We start from the raw sequence: 18428 nt of genomic DNA on the forward strand, positions 1-18428 counted from the left end.
TCTGTCCATGAGATTTTCCCAGCAATAATACTGGAGTAAGCTGCCATTTCCTACTCCAGAGTATCTTACCAGGAACTCAGGGATCAAACGCACATAGCATTGCAGACAGATTCCGTACCTGCTGAGCCACTGTGAAGCCAGAAGCATTCAATATGATTTAGCAAATGAAATATAGAACAGGAAAATGCTCTCATATATTCTTGGTGGAAATGTTTGTATTTGAAACTGTACAGTATGATGGTTTGCCCTGGAAATGAATAGAGATCATTCTGTCATTTTAGAGACTGCATTTCAGACCCTTCTGTTGACTGTGAGGGTAACTCCATTTCTTCTACAGGATTCTTGCCCACAGTAGTAGATATAATGGTCATGTGAGTTAAATTCACCCAATGCAGTACATTTTAGTTCACTGATTCCTAAAATGTCGATGTTCACTCTTGCCATATCCTGTTTGATCACTTCCATTTACCTTGATTCATGGACCTAACATACCAGGTTCCTATGCAATATGCTCTTTACAGCATTGGACTTTACTTCCATCACCAGTCACATCCACAACTGGGTGTTGTTTTTGCTTTGGCTCCATCTCTTCATCCTTTCTGGAGTTATTTCTCCACTCTTCTCCAGTAGTGTATTGGGCACCTACCAACCTAGGGAGTCCATTTTCAGTGTCATATCTTTTTGCTTTTTCATACTGTTCACGGGGTTCTCAAGGCAATAATGCTGAAGTGGTTTGCCATTCCCTTCTCCAGTGGACCATATTTTGTCAGAACTCTCCACTATGACCTGTCCGTCTTGGGTGGCCCTACATGGCATGGCTCATAGTTTCATTGAGTTAGACAAGGCTGTGGTTCATGTGATCAGTTTGGTTAGTTTTCTGTGATTGTGGTTTTCATTCTGTCTGCCCTCTGATGGATAAGGATAAGAGGCTTGTGGAGAAGTTTCCTGATTGGACAGACTGACTGTGGGGGAACTGGGTCTTGTTCTGATGGGCAGGGCCATGCTCAGTAAATCTTTGATCCAATTTTCTGTTGATGGGCAGGACTGTGTTTTGGCCTGAGGCCAAACTATGGTGGGGGTAATGATGGTAATGGGGACCTCCTTCAAAAGGGCTTAAGCCACCACTTTTGTATTCAGTGCTCCAGACGCTGCAACAGGCCACTGTCGACCCACACCTCTGCCAGACATAACAAGCAAGTCTGATTCAGTTTCTTGTGGGACACTGCTCCTTTCTCCTGGCTCCTGGTGTGCCAAGGTTTTGTTTGTGCCCTCCAAGAGTCTGTTTCCCCAGTCCTGTGGAAATTTTGTAATCAAAGCCCACTGGCCTCCAAAGTCAAATTCCCTGGGGGTTCTTAGTCCCTTTGCTGGATCCTCAAGTTGGGAAGTCTGTTGTGTGTCCTAGAACTTTCCTAACAGTGCAAGAATTTATTTAGTATACTTGCTCTGCAGTTTGTGGGTCATCTGCTCAGTGGCTTTATGATGGGGCTAATGGTGACCTCCTCCAAGAGGGCTTACGCAACACACTGTGTGTCCAAGATCTGCTGCAACCAGAGAGCCTGTCCCTGTGGCAGGCTACTGATGATCCATGCCTCCACAGGAGACACTCAAACACTCAAAGGCAGGTGTGGCTCAGTCTCTGTGGAGTCTCTGGGTCCTGGTGCATGCAAGGTTTTGTTTAAGCCCTTCGAGCATCTCTGGCTGGTATGGGGTTTGACTCTAAACGTGATTTCACCCCTCCTACTGTCTTGTTGGGGCTTCTCCTTTGCCCTTGGAGGTGGGGTAGCTTTTTTTGGTGGGATTGAACATTCTATTGTCGATGATCTCTGTTCATTTCCAAGGCAAACCACTCAATATCACAGTAATCCAAGTCTATACCCCATCCACTAATGCCAAAGAAGCTGAAGTTGAACAATTCTATGATGACCTACAAGACCTTCTAGAACTAACACCCAAAAAAGATTTCCTTTTCATCATAGGGGACTAGAATGCAAAAATAGGAAGACAGGAGATACTTGGAGTAACAGGCCTTTGAGTACAAAATGAAGCAGGACAAATGCTAACAGAGTTTTGCCAAGAAAATGCACTGGTCATAGCAAATACCCACTTTCAACAACATATGAAAAGACTCTACACATGGACATCACCAGATGGTTAATACCAAAATCAGATTGATTATATTCTTTGCCGCCAAAGATGGAGAAACTCTATACAGTCAGCCAAAACAAGACTTAGAGCTGACGGTGGCTCAGATCATAAACTCCTTATTGCCAAATTCAGACTTAAATTGAAGAAAGTAGGGAAAACCACTAGACCATTCAGGTATGACCTAAATCAAATCCCTTACGATTATACAGTAGAAGTGACAAATAGATTCAAGGGATTAGATCTGATATACAGAGTGCCTGAAGAACTATGGATGGAGGTTCCTGACATTGTACAGGAGGCAGTGATCAAGACCATCCCCCCAAAAAGAAATGCAAAGTAGAGGCCTCACAAACATTTGAGAAAAGAAGAGAAGTGAAAGGCAAAGGAAAAAAGGAAAGATATACCCATCTGAATGCAGAGTTCCAAAGAATAGCACAAAGAGATAAGAAAGTCTTCCTCAGTGATCAATGCAAAGAAATAAAGGAAAACAACAGAATGGGAAAGATTAGAGATCTCTTCAAGAAAATCAAAGATACCAAGGGAACATTTCATGCAAAGATGAGCACAATAAAGGACAGAAATGCTATGGGCCTAACAGAAGCATAATATATTATTAAGAAGAGGTGACAAGAATATACAGAAGAACTATACAAAAAATATCTTCATGACCCAGATAACTACAATGATCACTCACCTAGAACCAGACATTCTGGAATGCAAAGTCAAGTGGGTCTTAGGAAGCATCACTATGGATAAAGCTAGTAGAGGTGATGGAATTCCAGTTGAGCTATTTCAAACCCTAAAAGATGACGCTGTGAAAGTGCTGCACTCAATATGCCAGCAAATTTGGAAAACTCAGCAGTGGCCACAGGACTGGAAAAGGTCAGTTTTCATTCCCATCCCTAAGAAAGGCAATGCCAAAGAATGTTCAAACTATTGCACAATTGCACTCATCTCACACACTAGCAAAGTAATGTTCAAAATTCTCCAAGTGAGGCTTCAACACTACGTGAATCATGAAATTCCAGATGTTCAAGCTGGATTTAGAAAAGGCAGAGGAACCAGAGATCAAATTGCCAATTCCATTGGATCTTCAAAAAAGCAAGAGAGTTCCAGAAAAACATCTACTTCTGCTTTATTCACTATGCCAAAGCCTTTGACTGTGGGATCACAACAAACTGTGGAAAATTCTTAAAAAAATGGGAATACAGACTGCTTTATCTGCCTCCTGACAAATATATATGCATTTCAAGAAGCAACAGTTAAAACTGGAAATGGAACAATGTACTGGTTCCAAATTGGGAAAGGAGTATGTCAAGGCCATATATTGCCACCCTGCTTATTTAACTTCTATGAAGAGTACATCTTATGAAATGCTGGACTGGGTGAACACAAGCTGGAATCAAGATTGCCAGGAGAAATATCAATAACCTCAGATATGCAGATGACACCACCCTTATGGCAGAAAGTGAAGAGGAACTAAAGACCCTCTTGATGAAAGTGAAAGAGGAGAGTGAAAAAGCTGGCTTAAAACTCAACTTTCAAAAAATGAAGATCACGGCATCTATTCCCATCACTTCATGGCAAATAGATGGGGAAACAGTGGAAACAGTGACAGACTTTATTTTCTTGGGCTCCAAAATCACTGCAGATGGTGATTGCAGCCATGAAATTAAAAGATGCTTACTCCTTGGAAGGAAAGTTATGACCAACCTAGATAGCATATTAAAAAGCAGAGACATTATTTTGCCAACAAAGGTCTGTCTAGTCAAAGCTATGGTTTTTCCAGTAGTCATGTAAGGATGTGAGAGTTGGATTATAAAGAAAGCTGAGTGCAGAAGAATTGATGCTTTTGAACTGTGGTGTTGGAGAAGACTCTTGAGAGTCCCTTGGACTGCAAGGAGATCAAGCCGTTCAATCCTAAGGGAAATTAGTCCTAAATATTCATTGGAAGGACTGATGCTGAAGCTGAAGCACCAATACTTTGGCCAACTGATGTGAAGAGCTGACTCATTGGAAAAGACCCTGATGCTGGGAAAGACTGAAGGCAGGAGGAGCAGGGGACAACAAAGTATGAGATGGTTTTATGGCGTCATGGACTCGATGGACATGAATTTGAGCAAGATCTCGGAGTTGGTGATCGACTAGAAGGGCTGGTGCTGCAGTCTATGGGGTTGCAACTAGTTGGACATGACTGAGCGTCTGAACTGAACTCATACAGTATAATTCCAAATTTTAAAAATATGTCATAAAAGTATATAGATGAAATTCTATGAATATTAATAGGTTTTTCTCTGCATGTTCATGTTATGGTTGATTTTTCTGTTTTATTTATAAGTATCATCTATATTTTCCAATTTTTAAAATAATGAGTATTTATTCCTCTTATTGTAGAAAAACTACATGGTTTTAAAAAACAAACAAACAAAAAAAGCGGAAGTAGCCATAGTCTAACAAAATGGTTCTCATGTATTTAAAATGTTATTATTAGGACAAATTTATGTAAATATTCTTTAATTCACAGAAAAGGAAAACCATACATTTGGAGAAAAATCTGAATTTCTTGGCTATAAAGGTGATTAATACCAATAATAGTTCACTAAGTAATGTTTTGGAATCACTATACCAAAGAAAATTTGAATGATTTACAACTCCTGTCTACATGCTTTTATTTATCATAAAGATGTGTTTTATGTTCCAACTTCCTCCTTTAGAAGAAAGATGATGATTGATATTGGTGATGATTGTTATGCAAAAATTTTTAAAAAGGGAGTAAGAAATGAGAAATGAGATTTAAGATTCTTCAACCCTTTTTTACTGTTTTCATCCTGGAATGCGAACTAACAACAACACAAGAAATATTCATCTAATTGTTTTTGTAGTAAACTTCACTATTATTCAAAATGTTTTCTTGAATATATACTAATAGTCTCTGTATGACCTTTCCCAGTCTCTTAGCATTTGAGTTCTCAAATATGTTGAGCTTCTATAATTTTTCTCTTCAGCACATACCCACCCCCTCCCCCAAAATCTTTATTTAAACATTACTATGAGGCAATGGCACCCCACTCCAGTACTCTTGCCTGGAAAATCCCATGGACGGGGGAGCCTGGTGCACTGCAGTCCATGGGGTTGCACAGAGTCGGACACGACTGAGCGACTTCACTTTCACTTTTCACTTTCATGCATTGGAGAAGGAAATGGCAACCCACTCCAGTGTTCTTGCCTGGAGAATCCCAGGGACGGGGGAGCCTGGTGGGCTGCTGTCTATGGGGTCGCACAGAGTCGGACACGACTGAAGTGACTTAGTAGTAGTAGCAGTAGTAGTAGTATAAGTGACTCAGATTCTCTTTTCTATAAAGACATTGGAAATGGAACACTTTTAAGGCTGTCTTGCAGCAGACTCTCCCAGGAGGTTCCAAATATTCAACAGTTGTTCCATTTCCCCAGTTCCATTGTAAATAAGATCTCATCTTGTTAGGCCAGAGTCACCACTTGATTCACATTGGGAGAGTTAGTAGCTGATTATGAGTGAACACCAAGGCAGTCATTTTAGGTCTTCAAAACGCAGACCTTTGGGCTAACATATATCAATCCAATGAATCACAGTTCTCTTGGGAAGAAAACATGCAAACCTGCTCTCTAACCCTCCCATATCCTTTCCAAATTAAATCTGCTATAAGCTCCAATGCTAGTGCAGCCAACTCCTGGGTAACCGTCACAAATAACTTTCAACTACAGAATGGCCTGATGCATCTACTTGTTTTGTTTTGTCGTTAGATTGATTTCAGACATGGTTAATAGAAATAGGTATATGGGAGACACTGGTAGGTTTTTTTTGAAGGTGGAAAGAAATTCTTTGGAAGGGATAGATCATTTTTAATGAACCTGAAGTCTTTAACATTACAAGAAGATAAACCTGCAAGAGGATGAAAGGTAATTGCAGACTTCTTAGATATTGAGAGTTAAATTTGTAGGTCTGAGAATTGAAAGCTTTAGGCCCAAGAAATATGAATAGTAAACAAGAACCAAGGACATGTCTTAGCAATACCAGGGGAGCTTATGGACTCAAAAGCACGTACTAGAGCCAGCTTGCACTGGCTCAGTGCAGTGATGGTCTCCTTTCTTTCTGAATCTACATTTAGTGATAGCACAATAGTAGCTAGCAATAGGCCATGGTTGGAGACATTATATCACAGAAATTATCAAACACTATAAATGAGGACTTTTTCTTCCTGATAGGCAGTTATTGAACATTTGCTAGACATAGACTAAGGAGTATAGATTTCAGAATTTTTAATAATGTAATTAGTGGTAAGCATGATTGTATACTCTTTTGAAGTCAGTGGTACATAAGGAAAAAAAAAACTCTACACATGAAGCAGAATGTTATAAAGGCAGACTGATTAGCTGAAAAAATACATCATAATCTCTAGGGAAAGTACTAAAGTTTTTTAAGAAGTATAGACAGTAAATTAATAGTGAAAATAAAATGGAATCATAAGGAAAATGTTTGATTAACCAGAGAGTTTGATCCAACCATATCAATAGTGACAAAATGTGAATGATCTAAATGTGCCAATTAAAAACAGAGACTGTCCGATTGGAATTTTTTAAATGATATGCTATTTATAAGCAATCTCCTTAATACAAAACATAGTTAGATTAAAAGTAAAATGATGGGAAAAGATATACCATGCAACACCAACACAAGAAAGCTTGGGTGGCTATAATAATATCATACAGTTACATCAGAACAAGGAATATTATCAATATTTAAGAGAAAAATTAGATAATAATAAATAATCAATTCTCCAAGAATACTTAGGAATTCTAAACGTATAGATCCCTATTAACAAAATCTCAAAATATATAAAACAAAAATTAATAGTGCTAAAAAGAGAAATAGATAAACCCACAATTAACAGTTTGACACTTCCTCTCTCAGTAATTGCTAGAACAAAGACAAGAAATTACTAAAGATGTAAGAGAGAAGCAACACTATTGACCAATCTATCACTATAATGTCATATTTTTTACATTTATGGAATGCTCAATCTAACATTTGAATAAGCATTTCTTTCTTTTCTTTTCTTTCAATTTTAAACTTTTTATTTTTTAATTGAAGGATCATTGCTTTACAGAATTGTGTTGGTTTCTGCCAAACATCAACATGAATCAGCCATAGGTCCGTCTGAGCCACTGGGAAGCCCAACATGTGTATGTCCCTTCCCTCTTGATGAATAACTGTTTCTTTCAAGTGTATATGGAACATTCAGCAAGATAAACAGTATTCTTGGCCATAAAACAAACTTTTCCAAATTTATAAGGATAGAGATCAATGCCTTTAGCTCATAATAGAATTAAACTAGAAATCAATAAAATAGATATATCTGGAAAATTCCCAAATATTTGGAAATTAAACCTGCAATAAATATTCTTATATATCCATTGCAACCGAGTTCTATTACTTTCTTAAATATGATGTAATCTCTAAAATATGATGATCCCCTTATGGTACAAATAAGTTATTATTGGCATATGCAATTTTTTTGTTGTTATTTTACAGGACTTAAATGCACCACTTCTCAAAATGACACTTGACAGAATTATAAACTTCAATCTGAAACTGAAATTTGAGAACTTTTCCAACACCATCCCCCATATGCCTATGTCCTCACCTAGTCATTCTTTTAAACTTGACTCAAACATCCCCTAGAGAAGGAAATGGCAACCCACTCCAGTATTCTTGGCTGGAGAATCCCATGAACAGAGGAGCATGGCAGGCTACAGTCCATGGGGTCGCAAGAGTCAGACACAACTTTGTGACTAAACCATCAAATATCCCCAAGAAGCCTTCTTTGACAGTTGTCTATACATGCCCACTCCTCATCATTCTCCTAAATTAGACTTTCCTTCTTGTATGTTCCCATGGCACTCTTCACTTACCTTGCTGACACCCTCTGCCTGGTGACCTCCACTTGTCTTTCAAACTTCAGCTCCAAACTCTATAAAAACATTCCATCCCTTCTCCCCTACTTATCTTTACTGGATTAGACACTTCTCTTACTTAAACCAAAAACACTCAATGATTAGTGTAACGTTTTTCAAGAGCATTGCTATTGACGTTGTTGACCTAATAACTGTTGTGCAGGGCTGTTCTCTTCATCATAGGATATTCAGTAGTATCTTTATTTTAGTACCAGATGCCAGCAGCATACACATGCCAAACGTGACAATCAAAGATGTCTGCAGATATTGCCAACTGTCCTCTGGGAAGCAAAATATTACCTATTTGAGAACCACTGATTAAGTGCTACTAATCATACTGATCGTAGTTAGTCTGTTTATCTCTTTATTAGTCTACTATCCTAGACTATTGCTAACTCAAAGGGAGAAACAATATATTTTCTTTCTGAAGCCTAGTTTCTAGCATAGAACCTGGAGCCTAATAAATACTTATAAATATTTGCTGAATAAAATAAGTGAAATTCTATTGGTTTGGAAATTATTTTGTTCATAGATCTATTTAGCACATTTCTTCTTCCTCTCTTTTCTGAATTGGGATCTCCTTGAGGACAAAGAACCTTACTTATTCACTTTTGTGTTCACTAATGCACTAAAATCATTGTAATGCACTAAAATGCATTGATCATTGTTTTATGATCACATCAATCAATAAAAGAATTTCTCATGTAGAATAAAAATGTACTAAAACTGACAGATTATAATCCAAGCTTTCAAGAGTCACAGGGAGAAAGAAGAGGTGCATTTAAAAAATACATATATGTAAATGAAGTAAATGCGAGTATAATACTCTGTATATAACTATAGACAGCTATCTGTAAACTCCTCATAATTTATTTTAATCAATTTATTTCTTCTTTAATAAACTAAATATGACATAACAGGGTTGAAAATGATGGAACTTCAACTATAAAGTGCTAGAAGAATAGAGGAAGACATGTTCTATCTATTTTAAGATCCATATTAAAATGCACATAATCAACAGGGAAGACACTAGGTGACTTATGACCTATAAAGTGAAAGTGAAAGAAAGTTAAAGTTGCTTAGTCCTGTCCAACTCTTTGCAACCCCTGCCAGACTCCTCCGTTCATGGAATTCTCCAGGCCAGAACACTGGAGTGGGTAGCCATTCCCTTCTCCAGGGGATCTTCCCAGTCCAGGGATCAAACCCAGGTCTCCCACATTGCAGGCAGATTCTTTACCGTCTGAGCCACTAAGGAAGCTACGAGCCTATGGAGTATTGTTTTTTTTTTTTTTTTTTAATTTATTATTTAATTTTATTTTATTTTTAAACTTTACATAATTGTATTAGTTTTGCCAATGGAGTGGTGTTTTTAATAATTATCCAGGTAATTGTTATTTATTTCCAGGAAGATTATCTAGCATATAAGATGCTAGTCATGCATAGAATTAGAATTATTATTAGGCAGAAAATACTTAGCTGTCTTTTATATCTCAGTTTTTACCAGGAATTATGCTCCATTAAAATTAATCAGTTAAAAAAAACTAATCTATTACAGGACTGACTTTTTACTATCTAATTTATTACCTAATATTTAAGAAATTATTATCATGTGTAGTTACGGATGGCAACCAAACTTACTGTGGTGATTATTTCATAATGTATAAAAATAATGAATCATTATTTTGTATACCTGAAACTACTATATCATTGTGTATTAAGTATAACTTGATTAAAAATTATTACAAAAGCAGCACATGGACATTGTAGAAAAGTATAATTAAATCAGTCCTTCACCACCGAGACAATCACTACTACTTACCTTAATGTCTATATTTCCAGACACACACACACAATATACACACCTTTGTAGTGTCACATCAATATAAAATCATATTGTACATACTCTTTGTCAAACTATTTTTTCAGTAAATAATCTTTACTTTCTATTTCAGTACGTTTTGTCTCTTCTAATACTTATGCTATATTCAAAATTCCCCATTTGATTAAAAATATGCTAATTGAATCCATTTCTCAATATTTTAAATAAGGAAAATTATAATGTTTTTGTATTGATATAAAACCTCAACTAATTTCCTAAAACATAACTCAGAGTACAATGTCTATATATATGTATATATGTAGCAAGCTGTCATGTTAAGACATAAAATGAATAAAGTTTTCATTAAATGACCAATGTGGTTACTTCAAACAGTTTCATTGTATGCATCAACATGCTGTATTAGTCTGGCTTCTCCAGAGAAGCAGAGCCAATTGCAGATATAGATACAGCTATATAGATTTATGATATCCAATTGATGTAATATACCATATATAATTTATTATAAGGGATTGGCTCACGTGATTATGGAGAATGAGAAGTTCCAAGATCTGCAGTTGAACCCAGAAATCTGGTGAAGACACAGGAAACCCAATGGTGTAGTTCCTATCCAAGTCCAAGTCTAAATGCAGGAGATCAATATTCTAGCTAGAAGATAGGCAGAGAGAGAAAATTCTCCTTTATTCAGCCTTTTGTTCTATTCAAGCCTTCAATGAAATGGATGAGGCTCACTTACATTAGAAAGGGGCCTCTATTTAACTTATTCTATCTATTCAAATCTTAAACTAATCCAGAAACTCTCTCAAAGATACATCCAGAATCATATTTAACCAAATATCTGAGCAACCCTTTCAGTCAAGTTGACACATAAAATTAACCATCACACATACCCTTTAGTGATTCTAGCTGCACCTTTCAAAACATTAATACTTAACAATTCTATCTGGATATAACCCAGATTTCCCCTCCTACATGTATATTGTTTTGTTTAAAATGTAGTATTGAGTTTGTGAGACATAAATACAATTTTTAAAGTATAAATCAGCTGACAAGTGTATTGCAAAGACATCTATATTCTGAAGTTTGGATATCAAAGTCCAAGAGGTATTTCACCAGGGAAATGTTAAAGTATGCTAATACCACCCTAAAAATATGTAAATATATACACTAGCATACATTTGTAAGAATATTTATGGCAACAAAAAACCTGTAAACACCTTAAACTCCACTTATAATAGTATGAATGAGTTCTGAAATATGTATACAATGGAACAATAAGTTACTAAGAAAATTATATAGCCAAACGGTATAGTATGGATGATCTTGCAAACACAATATTGAACAAAAGAAGAAAGATAAAAATAAGTTCAAAAGTATGAGTCTTATTATTCATATTAAGTTCAAAGCAGGCTAAACCACACCATTGTTTATAGATGCACATATAGTTTTAAAAGCATAAAAGAAAACAAAGGTATGATTATCAAAAAGCCAGAATAGTGTATACTTCCAGGGTGCGGGATAGAATTATAATTAGGGAGAAGCCATGAACAAAGTGGGTGTTCTTGGATGCTGCCAAAGTTCTATTTTTTGACTTGGGTTATACCAGTATTTCTTTTTTAAGTATTCATTTGACAGCACATATATATTTTATGAACTTTTCCGTAAGTATATATATTTCATAATAAGAAAAGAGTAAGGGATGAATGGGAAAAGTTAGGCATTATACAGGATATACAATTGCAGGATACTGCTGGCAGGCACCAACCTTTGCTTTCTGTATCTGACCATGTGTCGATACACGTGTAAATGAAGTGCAGAAGATAAAATAAGGACAACCAAAATAAGTCAAGACAAAAGCATTTGCAAAGTAACTTGCACTTAGAAAATGCCAAAAACAACACTAAATGGAAAAAAAAAAACTTCCATATAAATAAAAGGCTTAAAAACCAGTCTAGAGGATAAAAGAAAATGATGTCTCATGCAGACATAATCGACATTCATAAAATATAAGAATACTGCATTTAATAAATACTGCAATTGTCAAGACATTAGTATACCAATGAAATTCAAAATAAGTCATTTTCAATAATTAGAAGAAATCATATCTTACACAGAAAGCAGTAAATAAGTATACAATACAATAAATTATTATATGTGCTTAAACTATGGAAAAAGCAAGAGAGTTCCAGAAAAACATCTATTTCTGCTTTATTGACTATGCCAAAACCTTTGACTGTGTGGATCACGATAAACTGTGGAAAATTCTGAAAGAGATGGGAATACCAGACCACCTGACCTGCCTCTTGAGAAACCTATATGCAGGTCAGGAAGCAACAGTTAGAACTGAACATGGAACAACAGACTGGTTCCAAATAGAAAAAGGCATACGTCAAGGCTGTATATTGTCACCCTGCTTATTTAACTTCTATGCAGAGTACATCATGAGAAACGCTGGGCTGGAAGAAGCACAAGCTGGAATCAAGATTGCCAGGTGAAATATCAATAACCTCAGATATGCAGATGACACCACCCTTATGGCGGAAAGTGAAGAGGAACTCAAAAGCCTCTTGATGAAAGTGAAAGAGAAGAGTCAAAAAGTTGGCTTAAAGCTCAACATTCAGAAAACGAAGATCATGGCATCTGGTCCCACCATTTCATGGGAAATAGATGGGGAAACAGTGGAAACAGTGTCAGACTTTATTTTTGGGGGCTCCAAAATCACTGCAGATGGTGACTGCAGCCATGAAATTAAAAGATGCTTACTCCTTGGAAGAAAAGTTATGACCAACCTAGAAAGCATATTGAAAAGCAGAGACATTACTTTGGCAACAAAGGTCCATCTAGTCAAGGCTATGGTTTTTCCTGTGGTCACGTATGGATGTGAGAGTTGGACTGTGAAGAAAGCTGAGTGCAGAAGAATTGATGGTTTTGAACTGTGGTGTTGGAGAAGACTCTTGAGAGTCCCTTGGACTGCAAGGAGACCCAACCAGTCCATTCTGAAGGAGATCAGCCCTGGGATTTCTTTGGAAGGAATGATGCTAAAGCTGAAACTCCAATACTTTGGCCACCTCATGTGAAGAGTTGACTCATTGGAAAAGACCCTGATGCTGGGAGGGATTGGGGGCAAGATAAGGGGACGACAGAGGATGAGATGGCTGGATGGCATCACTGACTCGATGGACGTGAGTCTGAGTGAACTCCGGGAGTTGGTGATGGACCAGGGAGGCCTGGCGTGCTGCAATTCACGGGGTCGCAGAGTCGGACACGACTGAGCGACTGAACTGAACTGAACTGAAACTATGGTATTGACAGAAAAAAACACCCGTAAGTAAATACCTAGCCAAAATATTAAGCCTCTAAAGAGAGTGTACATTTTATGCTGTTTAAAATTCAGTTAAAATAATGTTTCTCGATATTTAAAATAAATGTTAAAATAATGTTTCTTGATGCTTTGACCAGGCTCTGGTACATAAGGCAAAAGTTCAGAAGCATTCTCCTGTGATTTGATTTCCCATAGAGTGCTGCCCTCTGCCGGGAGAGTTGTGTCACGTCTGGTCCCACTTTTCTGTGCTGCTCAATGTTTGTAAAAATTTCCGACTTTCGTTTTTGTGAATGAAATGTATTTATCTTCCTCCGAAAACACTTCATTTGAAATTAAAGCAGTTGTAAATAAGGTAAAGATGGCTATGACATGTTTTCAATTAAACTAAGAAAAAAAATCTATTTTTGCATTTACAAAGAAAATCATAAAATGGAAAAAATATGTATTATCGATTGCATTGCATTATTAAGTATAAGAAGAACTAAAATCAAATATTTTAAAGAATTTTAAAAACAGGTATTTGAAGCAAGGTATATGAGCAATTAAAATCATCTTAAATTTTTTCTATTTTATAGTGGAGTATATTTAACAATGTTGTGTTAGTAACAGATGTACGGCAAAGTGATTCAGTTTATACACGTACATATATCTATTCTTTCCAAATTCTTTTTCCATTTAGGTTATTACAGAATCCTGAGCAGAGTTCCCTGCACCATACAGGAGGATCTTGTTGGCTATCTAATTTAAATATAGCAGTGTATACATGTCAATCCCAAACACCCAATCTATCCCTCCCCCTTCATTCTTCCTCCCTGGCAACCATAAATTCATTCTCTAAGTCTATGAGTCTGTTTCTGTTTTGTAAATAAGCTCATTTGTACAATTATTTTTAGATTCTGCATAAGTGATATCATATGATATTTGTCTTTGTTTGACTTACTTCCCTTAGTTAAGTATGATAATCTCCAGGTCCATTCCTGTTACTGCAAATGGCATTATTTCAATATTTTTAATAACTAACAGTCTACTGTGTATTTGTACCAAATCTTATTTATCCATTCATCTGTTGATGGACATTTAGATTGCTTTCATGTCTTGGCTATTGTAAACAGTGCTGCAGTGAACACTGGAGAGCAAGTATCCTCTCAAACCATGTTTTTCTCCAAATACATGCCCTGGAATGGGATCGCTGGATCATCTGATGCCTCTTTTTAGTTTCTTAAGTAAACTCCACACTGTTCTCCCCAGTGGCTGCACCAGTTTACATTCCGACCAATAGTGTAGAAGGATTCCCTTTTTTCCACACCCTTTCCAGGATTTCTTGATTGTAGACTTTGATGATGATCATTCTGATAGTGTGAGGTGATAGCTCATGAGCAATGAAAATGGATTTTAAAATTGCATCTTCCTATTTGGTTTAAATTGCTATCACATAATTAAACATAAGAAAGAGTTTTCTTATTTTAATGATGCTGTCATCACTCAAAACCAGTTTTGAACTGTTTATATAAAATTTTCTTCAAAAGATGTTTAAAAGAAATATAAGGAAATCAGCCTAATTATTTTACATTTTTGCTAATAATACTGCTAAATTTCATCAGCAGCATTACTTAGAAACTTAATTTTGATTGCTATTATTATTTTAGAGCAGATATGATTTTTGGAACTAAAGATTTTCCACCACCCAGGGTATTTGAAAGAATATGATGAATGATTCTAACAAATCAATTCCAAAACATATATATGTTGAAAGGTTAAACAATCATTTATATGTAAACTGTCAGATGTCAGCTTCTGCCTAGAATATAGAAAGTTGCAAGAAAAATGTCCTTTCTACCCTAACAATAGTACAAGTCAGATAACCCATGAAATCATGGTTTATTATAAATTTGTCAAGAGAGCTAATGATGGAGAAAAATATCTCATGAATTAAAATCCAGAAAGTCACAAACCTCTCTCTGGAGGGAAGCAATGCTACAGTTTCTTTCATTCTTGCTGAAGCAGTAGAAAAGGACAAAGCCATCAGAGCAAGAAGAAAGATAAGAAGATAACTGGGGAAACATAAGAAGAAAACTACTGAAATTTTAAGAATTTTTTGTAGACTAAGTGCTAGCTGATATGATAGTTTAGAATCTTTAGAACACAGAGCACACCCACCTACCAATACTTCACAGCCTTCACAGAGTAGTCATGAAAAATATTGGGGCTAGAGTAGAAATGTTAAAAGAAACTTTTGAGCACTCAGGCTTTACAGATACAAGGCACCAGGCACCTAACTTTGGTGAAGAGGTGCAGAAATACTGAGAGAGAGCTGCCCTACCAAGGACCTTAAATTCTCCAGGTTGTACACAGAGTAAGAGCAGTGATAATCTATGACTGAGGGAGAGGCAGGGAAGCTGAAAGGGATTCTTCCTGAGGTGTAAGCATAGAAGGTTTCTTGAAGTCTGAAGGCAGCATAGGAAAAACTGAACTGAAGTCTTTAGGTCAGTCAGTTCAGTCTGTTCAGTCGCTCAGTCGTGTCCGACTCTTTGCGACCCCATGAACCGCAGCACGCCAGGCCTCCCTGTCCATCACCAACTCCCAGAGTCCACCCAAACTCATGTCCATTCAGTCGATGATGCCATCCAGCCATCTCATCCTCCATCGTCCCCTTCTCCTCCTCCGTCGTCCCCTTCTCCTCCTGTCCTCAATCTTTCCCAGCATCAGTGTATTTTCCAATGAGTCAGCTCTTCACATCAGGTGGCCAAAGTATTGGAGCTTCAGCTTCAGCTTCAGCATCAGTCCTTCCAATGAATTTTCAGGACTGATTTCCCTTAGGATTGACTGGCTTGATCTCCTTGCAGTCCAAGGAACTCTCAAGAGTCTTCTCCAACACCACAGTTCAAAAGCATCAATTCTTCTGCCCTCATCTTTCTTTATAGTTCAACTCTCACATCCATACATGACCACTGGAAAAACCATAGCCTTGACTAGATGGACCTTTGTTGGCAAAGTAATGTCTCTGCTTTTTAATATGCTGTCTAGGTTGGTCATAACTTTCCTTCTTCACTGGGTACAAAGCAATGACTGATTTTTGGCTGGGAGAGAAGCAAGAGAACCTAGAGACATTCCTCTGAGATGTAGACAAGCAGCGTCTCAGGAAGGCTGCGAGCAAAGCAGGAGAATGGAAACAAATCCTCCAGGTACTCAGGTCCCTTGTCTGACTAAAATGAAAATTCTGATCCCTTGCACTAATTATCTGAAGCCTGTGGTAAAATGAAAATTCTGATCACTTGCACTAATTATCTGAAGCCTGTGGTAAAGATAAACCTAACTAAAGAAACAGCTAAGCCCAGATCCAACTAAATAGCATCTTTAAAGTATATGTAAAAAAAAAGTTAATCTATAATTTTGTATCCAGTAAAAATGTCCTTTTAACATGAAGTCAAAATAGAGCCATTTGAAAGCAGGCAAAAGCTAAGAGGATTCATCAAATCTCTGGCAGATCTGTACTATTAAATAGTCACTAATGCTGTTTTTTTTTTTTTTTTCCAGTCATTCTTATGTTCGTCATTTGTATAGTTTCATGACTATGTCTTCAAGTTCCATAATCATTTCTTCCCCAGTGTCTAAAGTGTCTAATTCATCATTAATCCCAATAGTATGTTTTTCATTTGCAGTTTTCATCCCTGGAAGTCTAACTTGAGGGGTTTTTTTTTTTTAACACTTTCTGTCTTTACTTAACATGTGCAATATTTACTCCAGATTCTTAAACTTAGAAAATAGCAATTGTTTACTGTTCTTGTTTACTAATTCTATCTTCTGTGTCCCATTTAGATTGGTTTTGATTATTTTTCTCCTTATGGATCATATACCTTGCTCTGTGCATACTGATAATTTTGATTGGACATTATTAATTTGGTCTTGTTGGATGCTGTGTATTTTTGAATTCTTTTAAATATTCTTGAGCTTTATTCTGTGATGTTATTATTTAGGAACAGTTTGAGCCATCCAGGTCTAGTTTATAAGCACTGTTAGAAGGAAACAGCAGCATTTAGTTTAGGAATGATTCTGCTACTGCTGGGGCAAAACACTTCTGAGTACTCTATCCAAATCCCATAAATTATGAAGTTTTCCATTTGGCTGGCACCCTCTGTAAATACTGAGTATTACTTCCTCTAATCCCTTCTACATCAAGCAGTTTTCTCACCTTCATGCAGTGACCAGTAGTCAACCGAAGACACACAGGATTTGCAGATCCCCAGAGAGCTCTTTCCCTGTTTCTGAACAGCTTTTTCCTATTATATTCTTCCCTATGAACTCTCAGTTCTTGGTGTACCCAGATTCCTAGCTTCATCTTCTCAGTTTAGGAAGACCACTACACTTTATCTGGACTCTTTCTCCCTTGTGGCTTGGGAAATCTGCGGGTAATAAGCTGGACAATTTAGGTCATCTCATCTATTCAAATAGTGAATGGAATCACTACCCTTTATTGCTTAATGTTCAACACCTTCAAAAACTTTTTCATATATTTTATTCAGTTTCTTGTTGTTTATTCAGGAATATAAACTTTGTTTCTCTGAATCTACTATCTTGATTAGAAATTCCTGTATCATGCTTTTTAAAAACAGTTTAAATCTATATAGTCTGCATATTATCACTGAAATGCTGGGTTTTTTCTTTCAGATTCACTCAAGTAGGATCCTCTAGGTGTTGTACAATATCAAATTTAGATACAACATAGGGTCTTCCCTGGTGGTCCAATGATTGAAAATCCATATTCCAATGCATGCAATGAGGGTTCAATCCCTGGTTTGGGAACTAAGATCACACATAACATGGAGCAACTAAGTCCTTGCACCACAACTGGAGAAGTCCATGTGATGCAACTACTGAACCTGTGCACTCTATGGCCCATATTCTGCAACAAGAAGCCTGCACCATAACTAGAGAAAGCCCACCTGCCACAACGAAGACCCAGTGCAGAAAAAAAAAAAAAACCAGTATTCCCTATGATCACTTTCTGCTCCACAGAGGGAGTAACATAGGATGTATAAAAACCCTTTTAGTTGTCAAAAACTTTGCAAATTTGCAAACTCTGCTTTATCTAGTTAATGTAGCTTAGTCAATTTACTCTGGAATTTCTCTAGAAGT

General features: G+C 36.8%; 1 long non-coding RNA gene across 1 annotated transcript in view; it reads right to left on the reverse strand.

Annotated features, from left to right (window-relative positions):
* Nucleotides 1-9188: 9188 nt before the first annotated feature.
* The window catches only part of LOC129633094 (uncharacterized), a 29634-nt gene continuing 20394 nt past the window's right edge, over nt 9189-18428 (reverse strand). The window contains exons 2-3 of the long non-coding RNA XR_008704881.1: nt 10495-10621; nt 9189-9401 (exon numbers count right to left, since the gene is read on the reverse strand). This is a non-coding gene — a long non-coding RNA (uncharacterized LOC129633094). The remainder of the gene's footprint in view (nt 9402-10494; nt 10622-18428) is intronic.

Source organism: Bubalus kerabau, chromosome 18 (assembly GCF_029407905.1).
Source record: "Bubalus kerabau isolate K-KA32 ecotype Philippines breed swamp buffalo chromosome 18, PCC_UOA_SB_1v2, whole genome shotgun sequence".
NCBI lineage: Eukaryota > Metazoa > Chordata > Mammalia > Artiodactyla > Bovidae > Bubalus > Bubalus kerabau.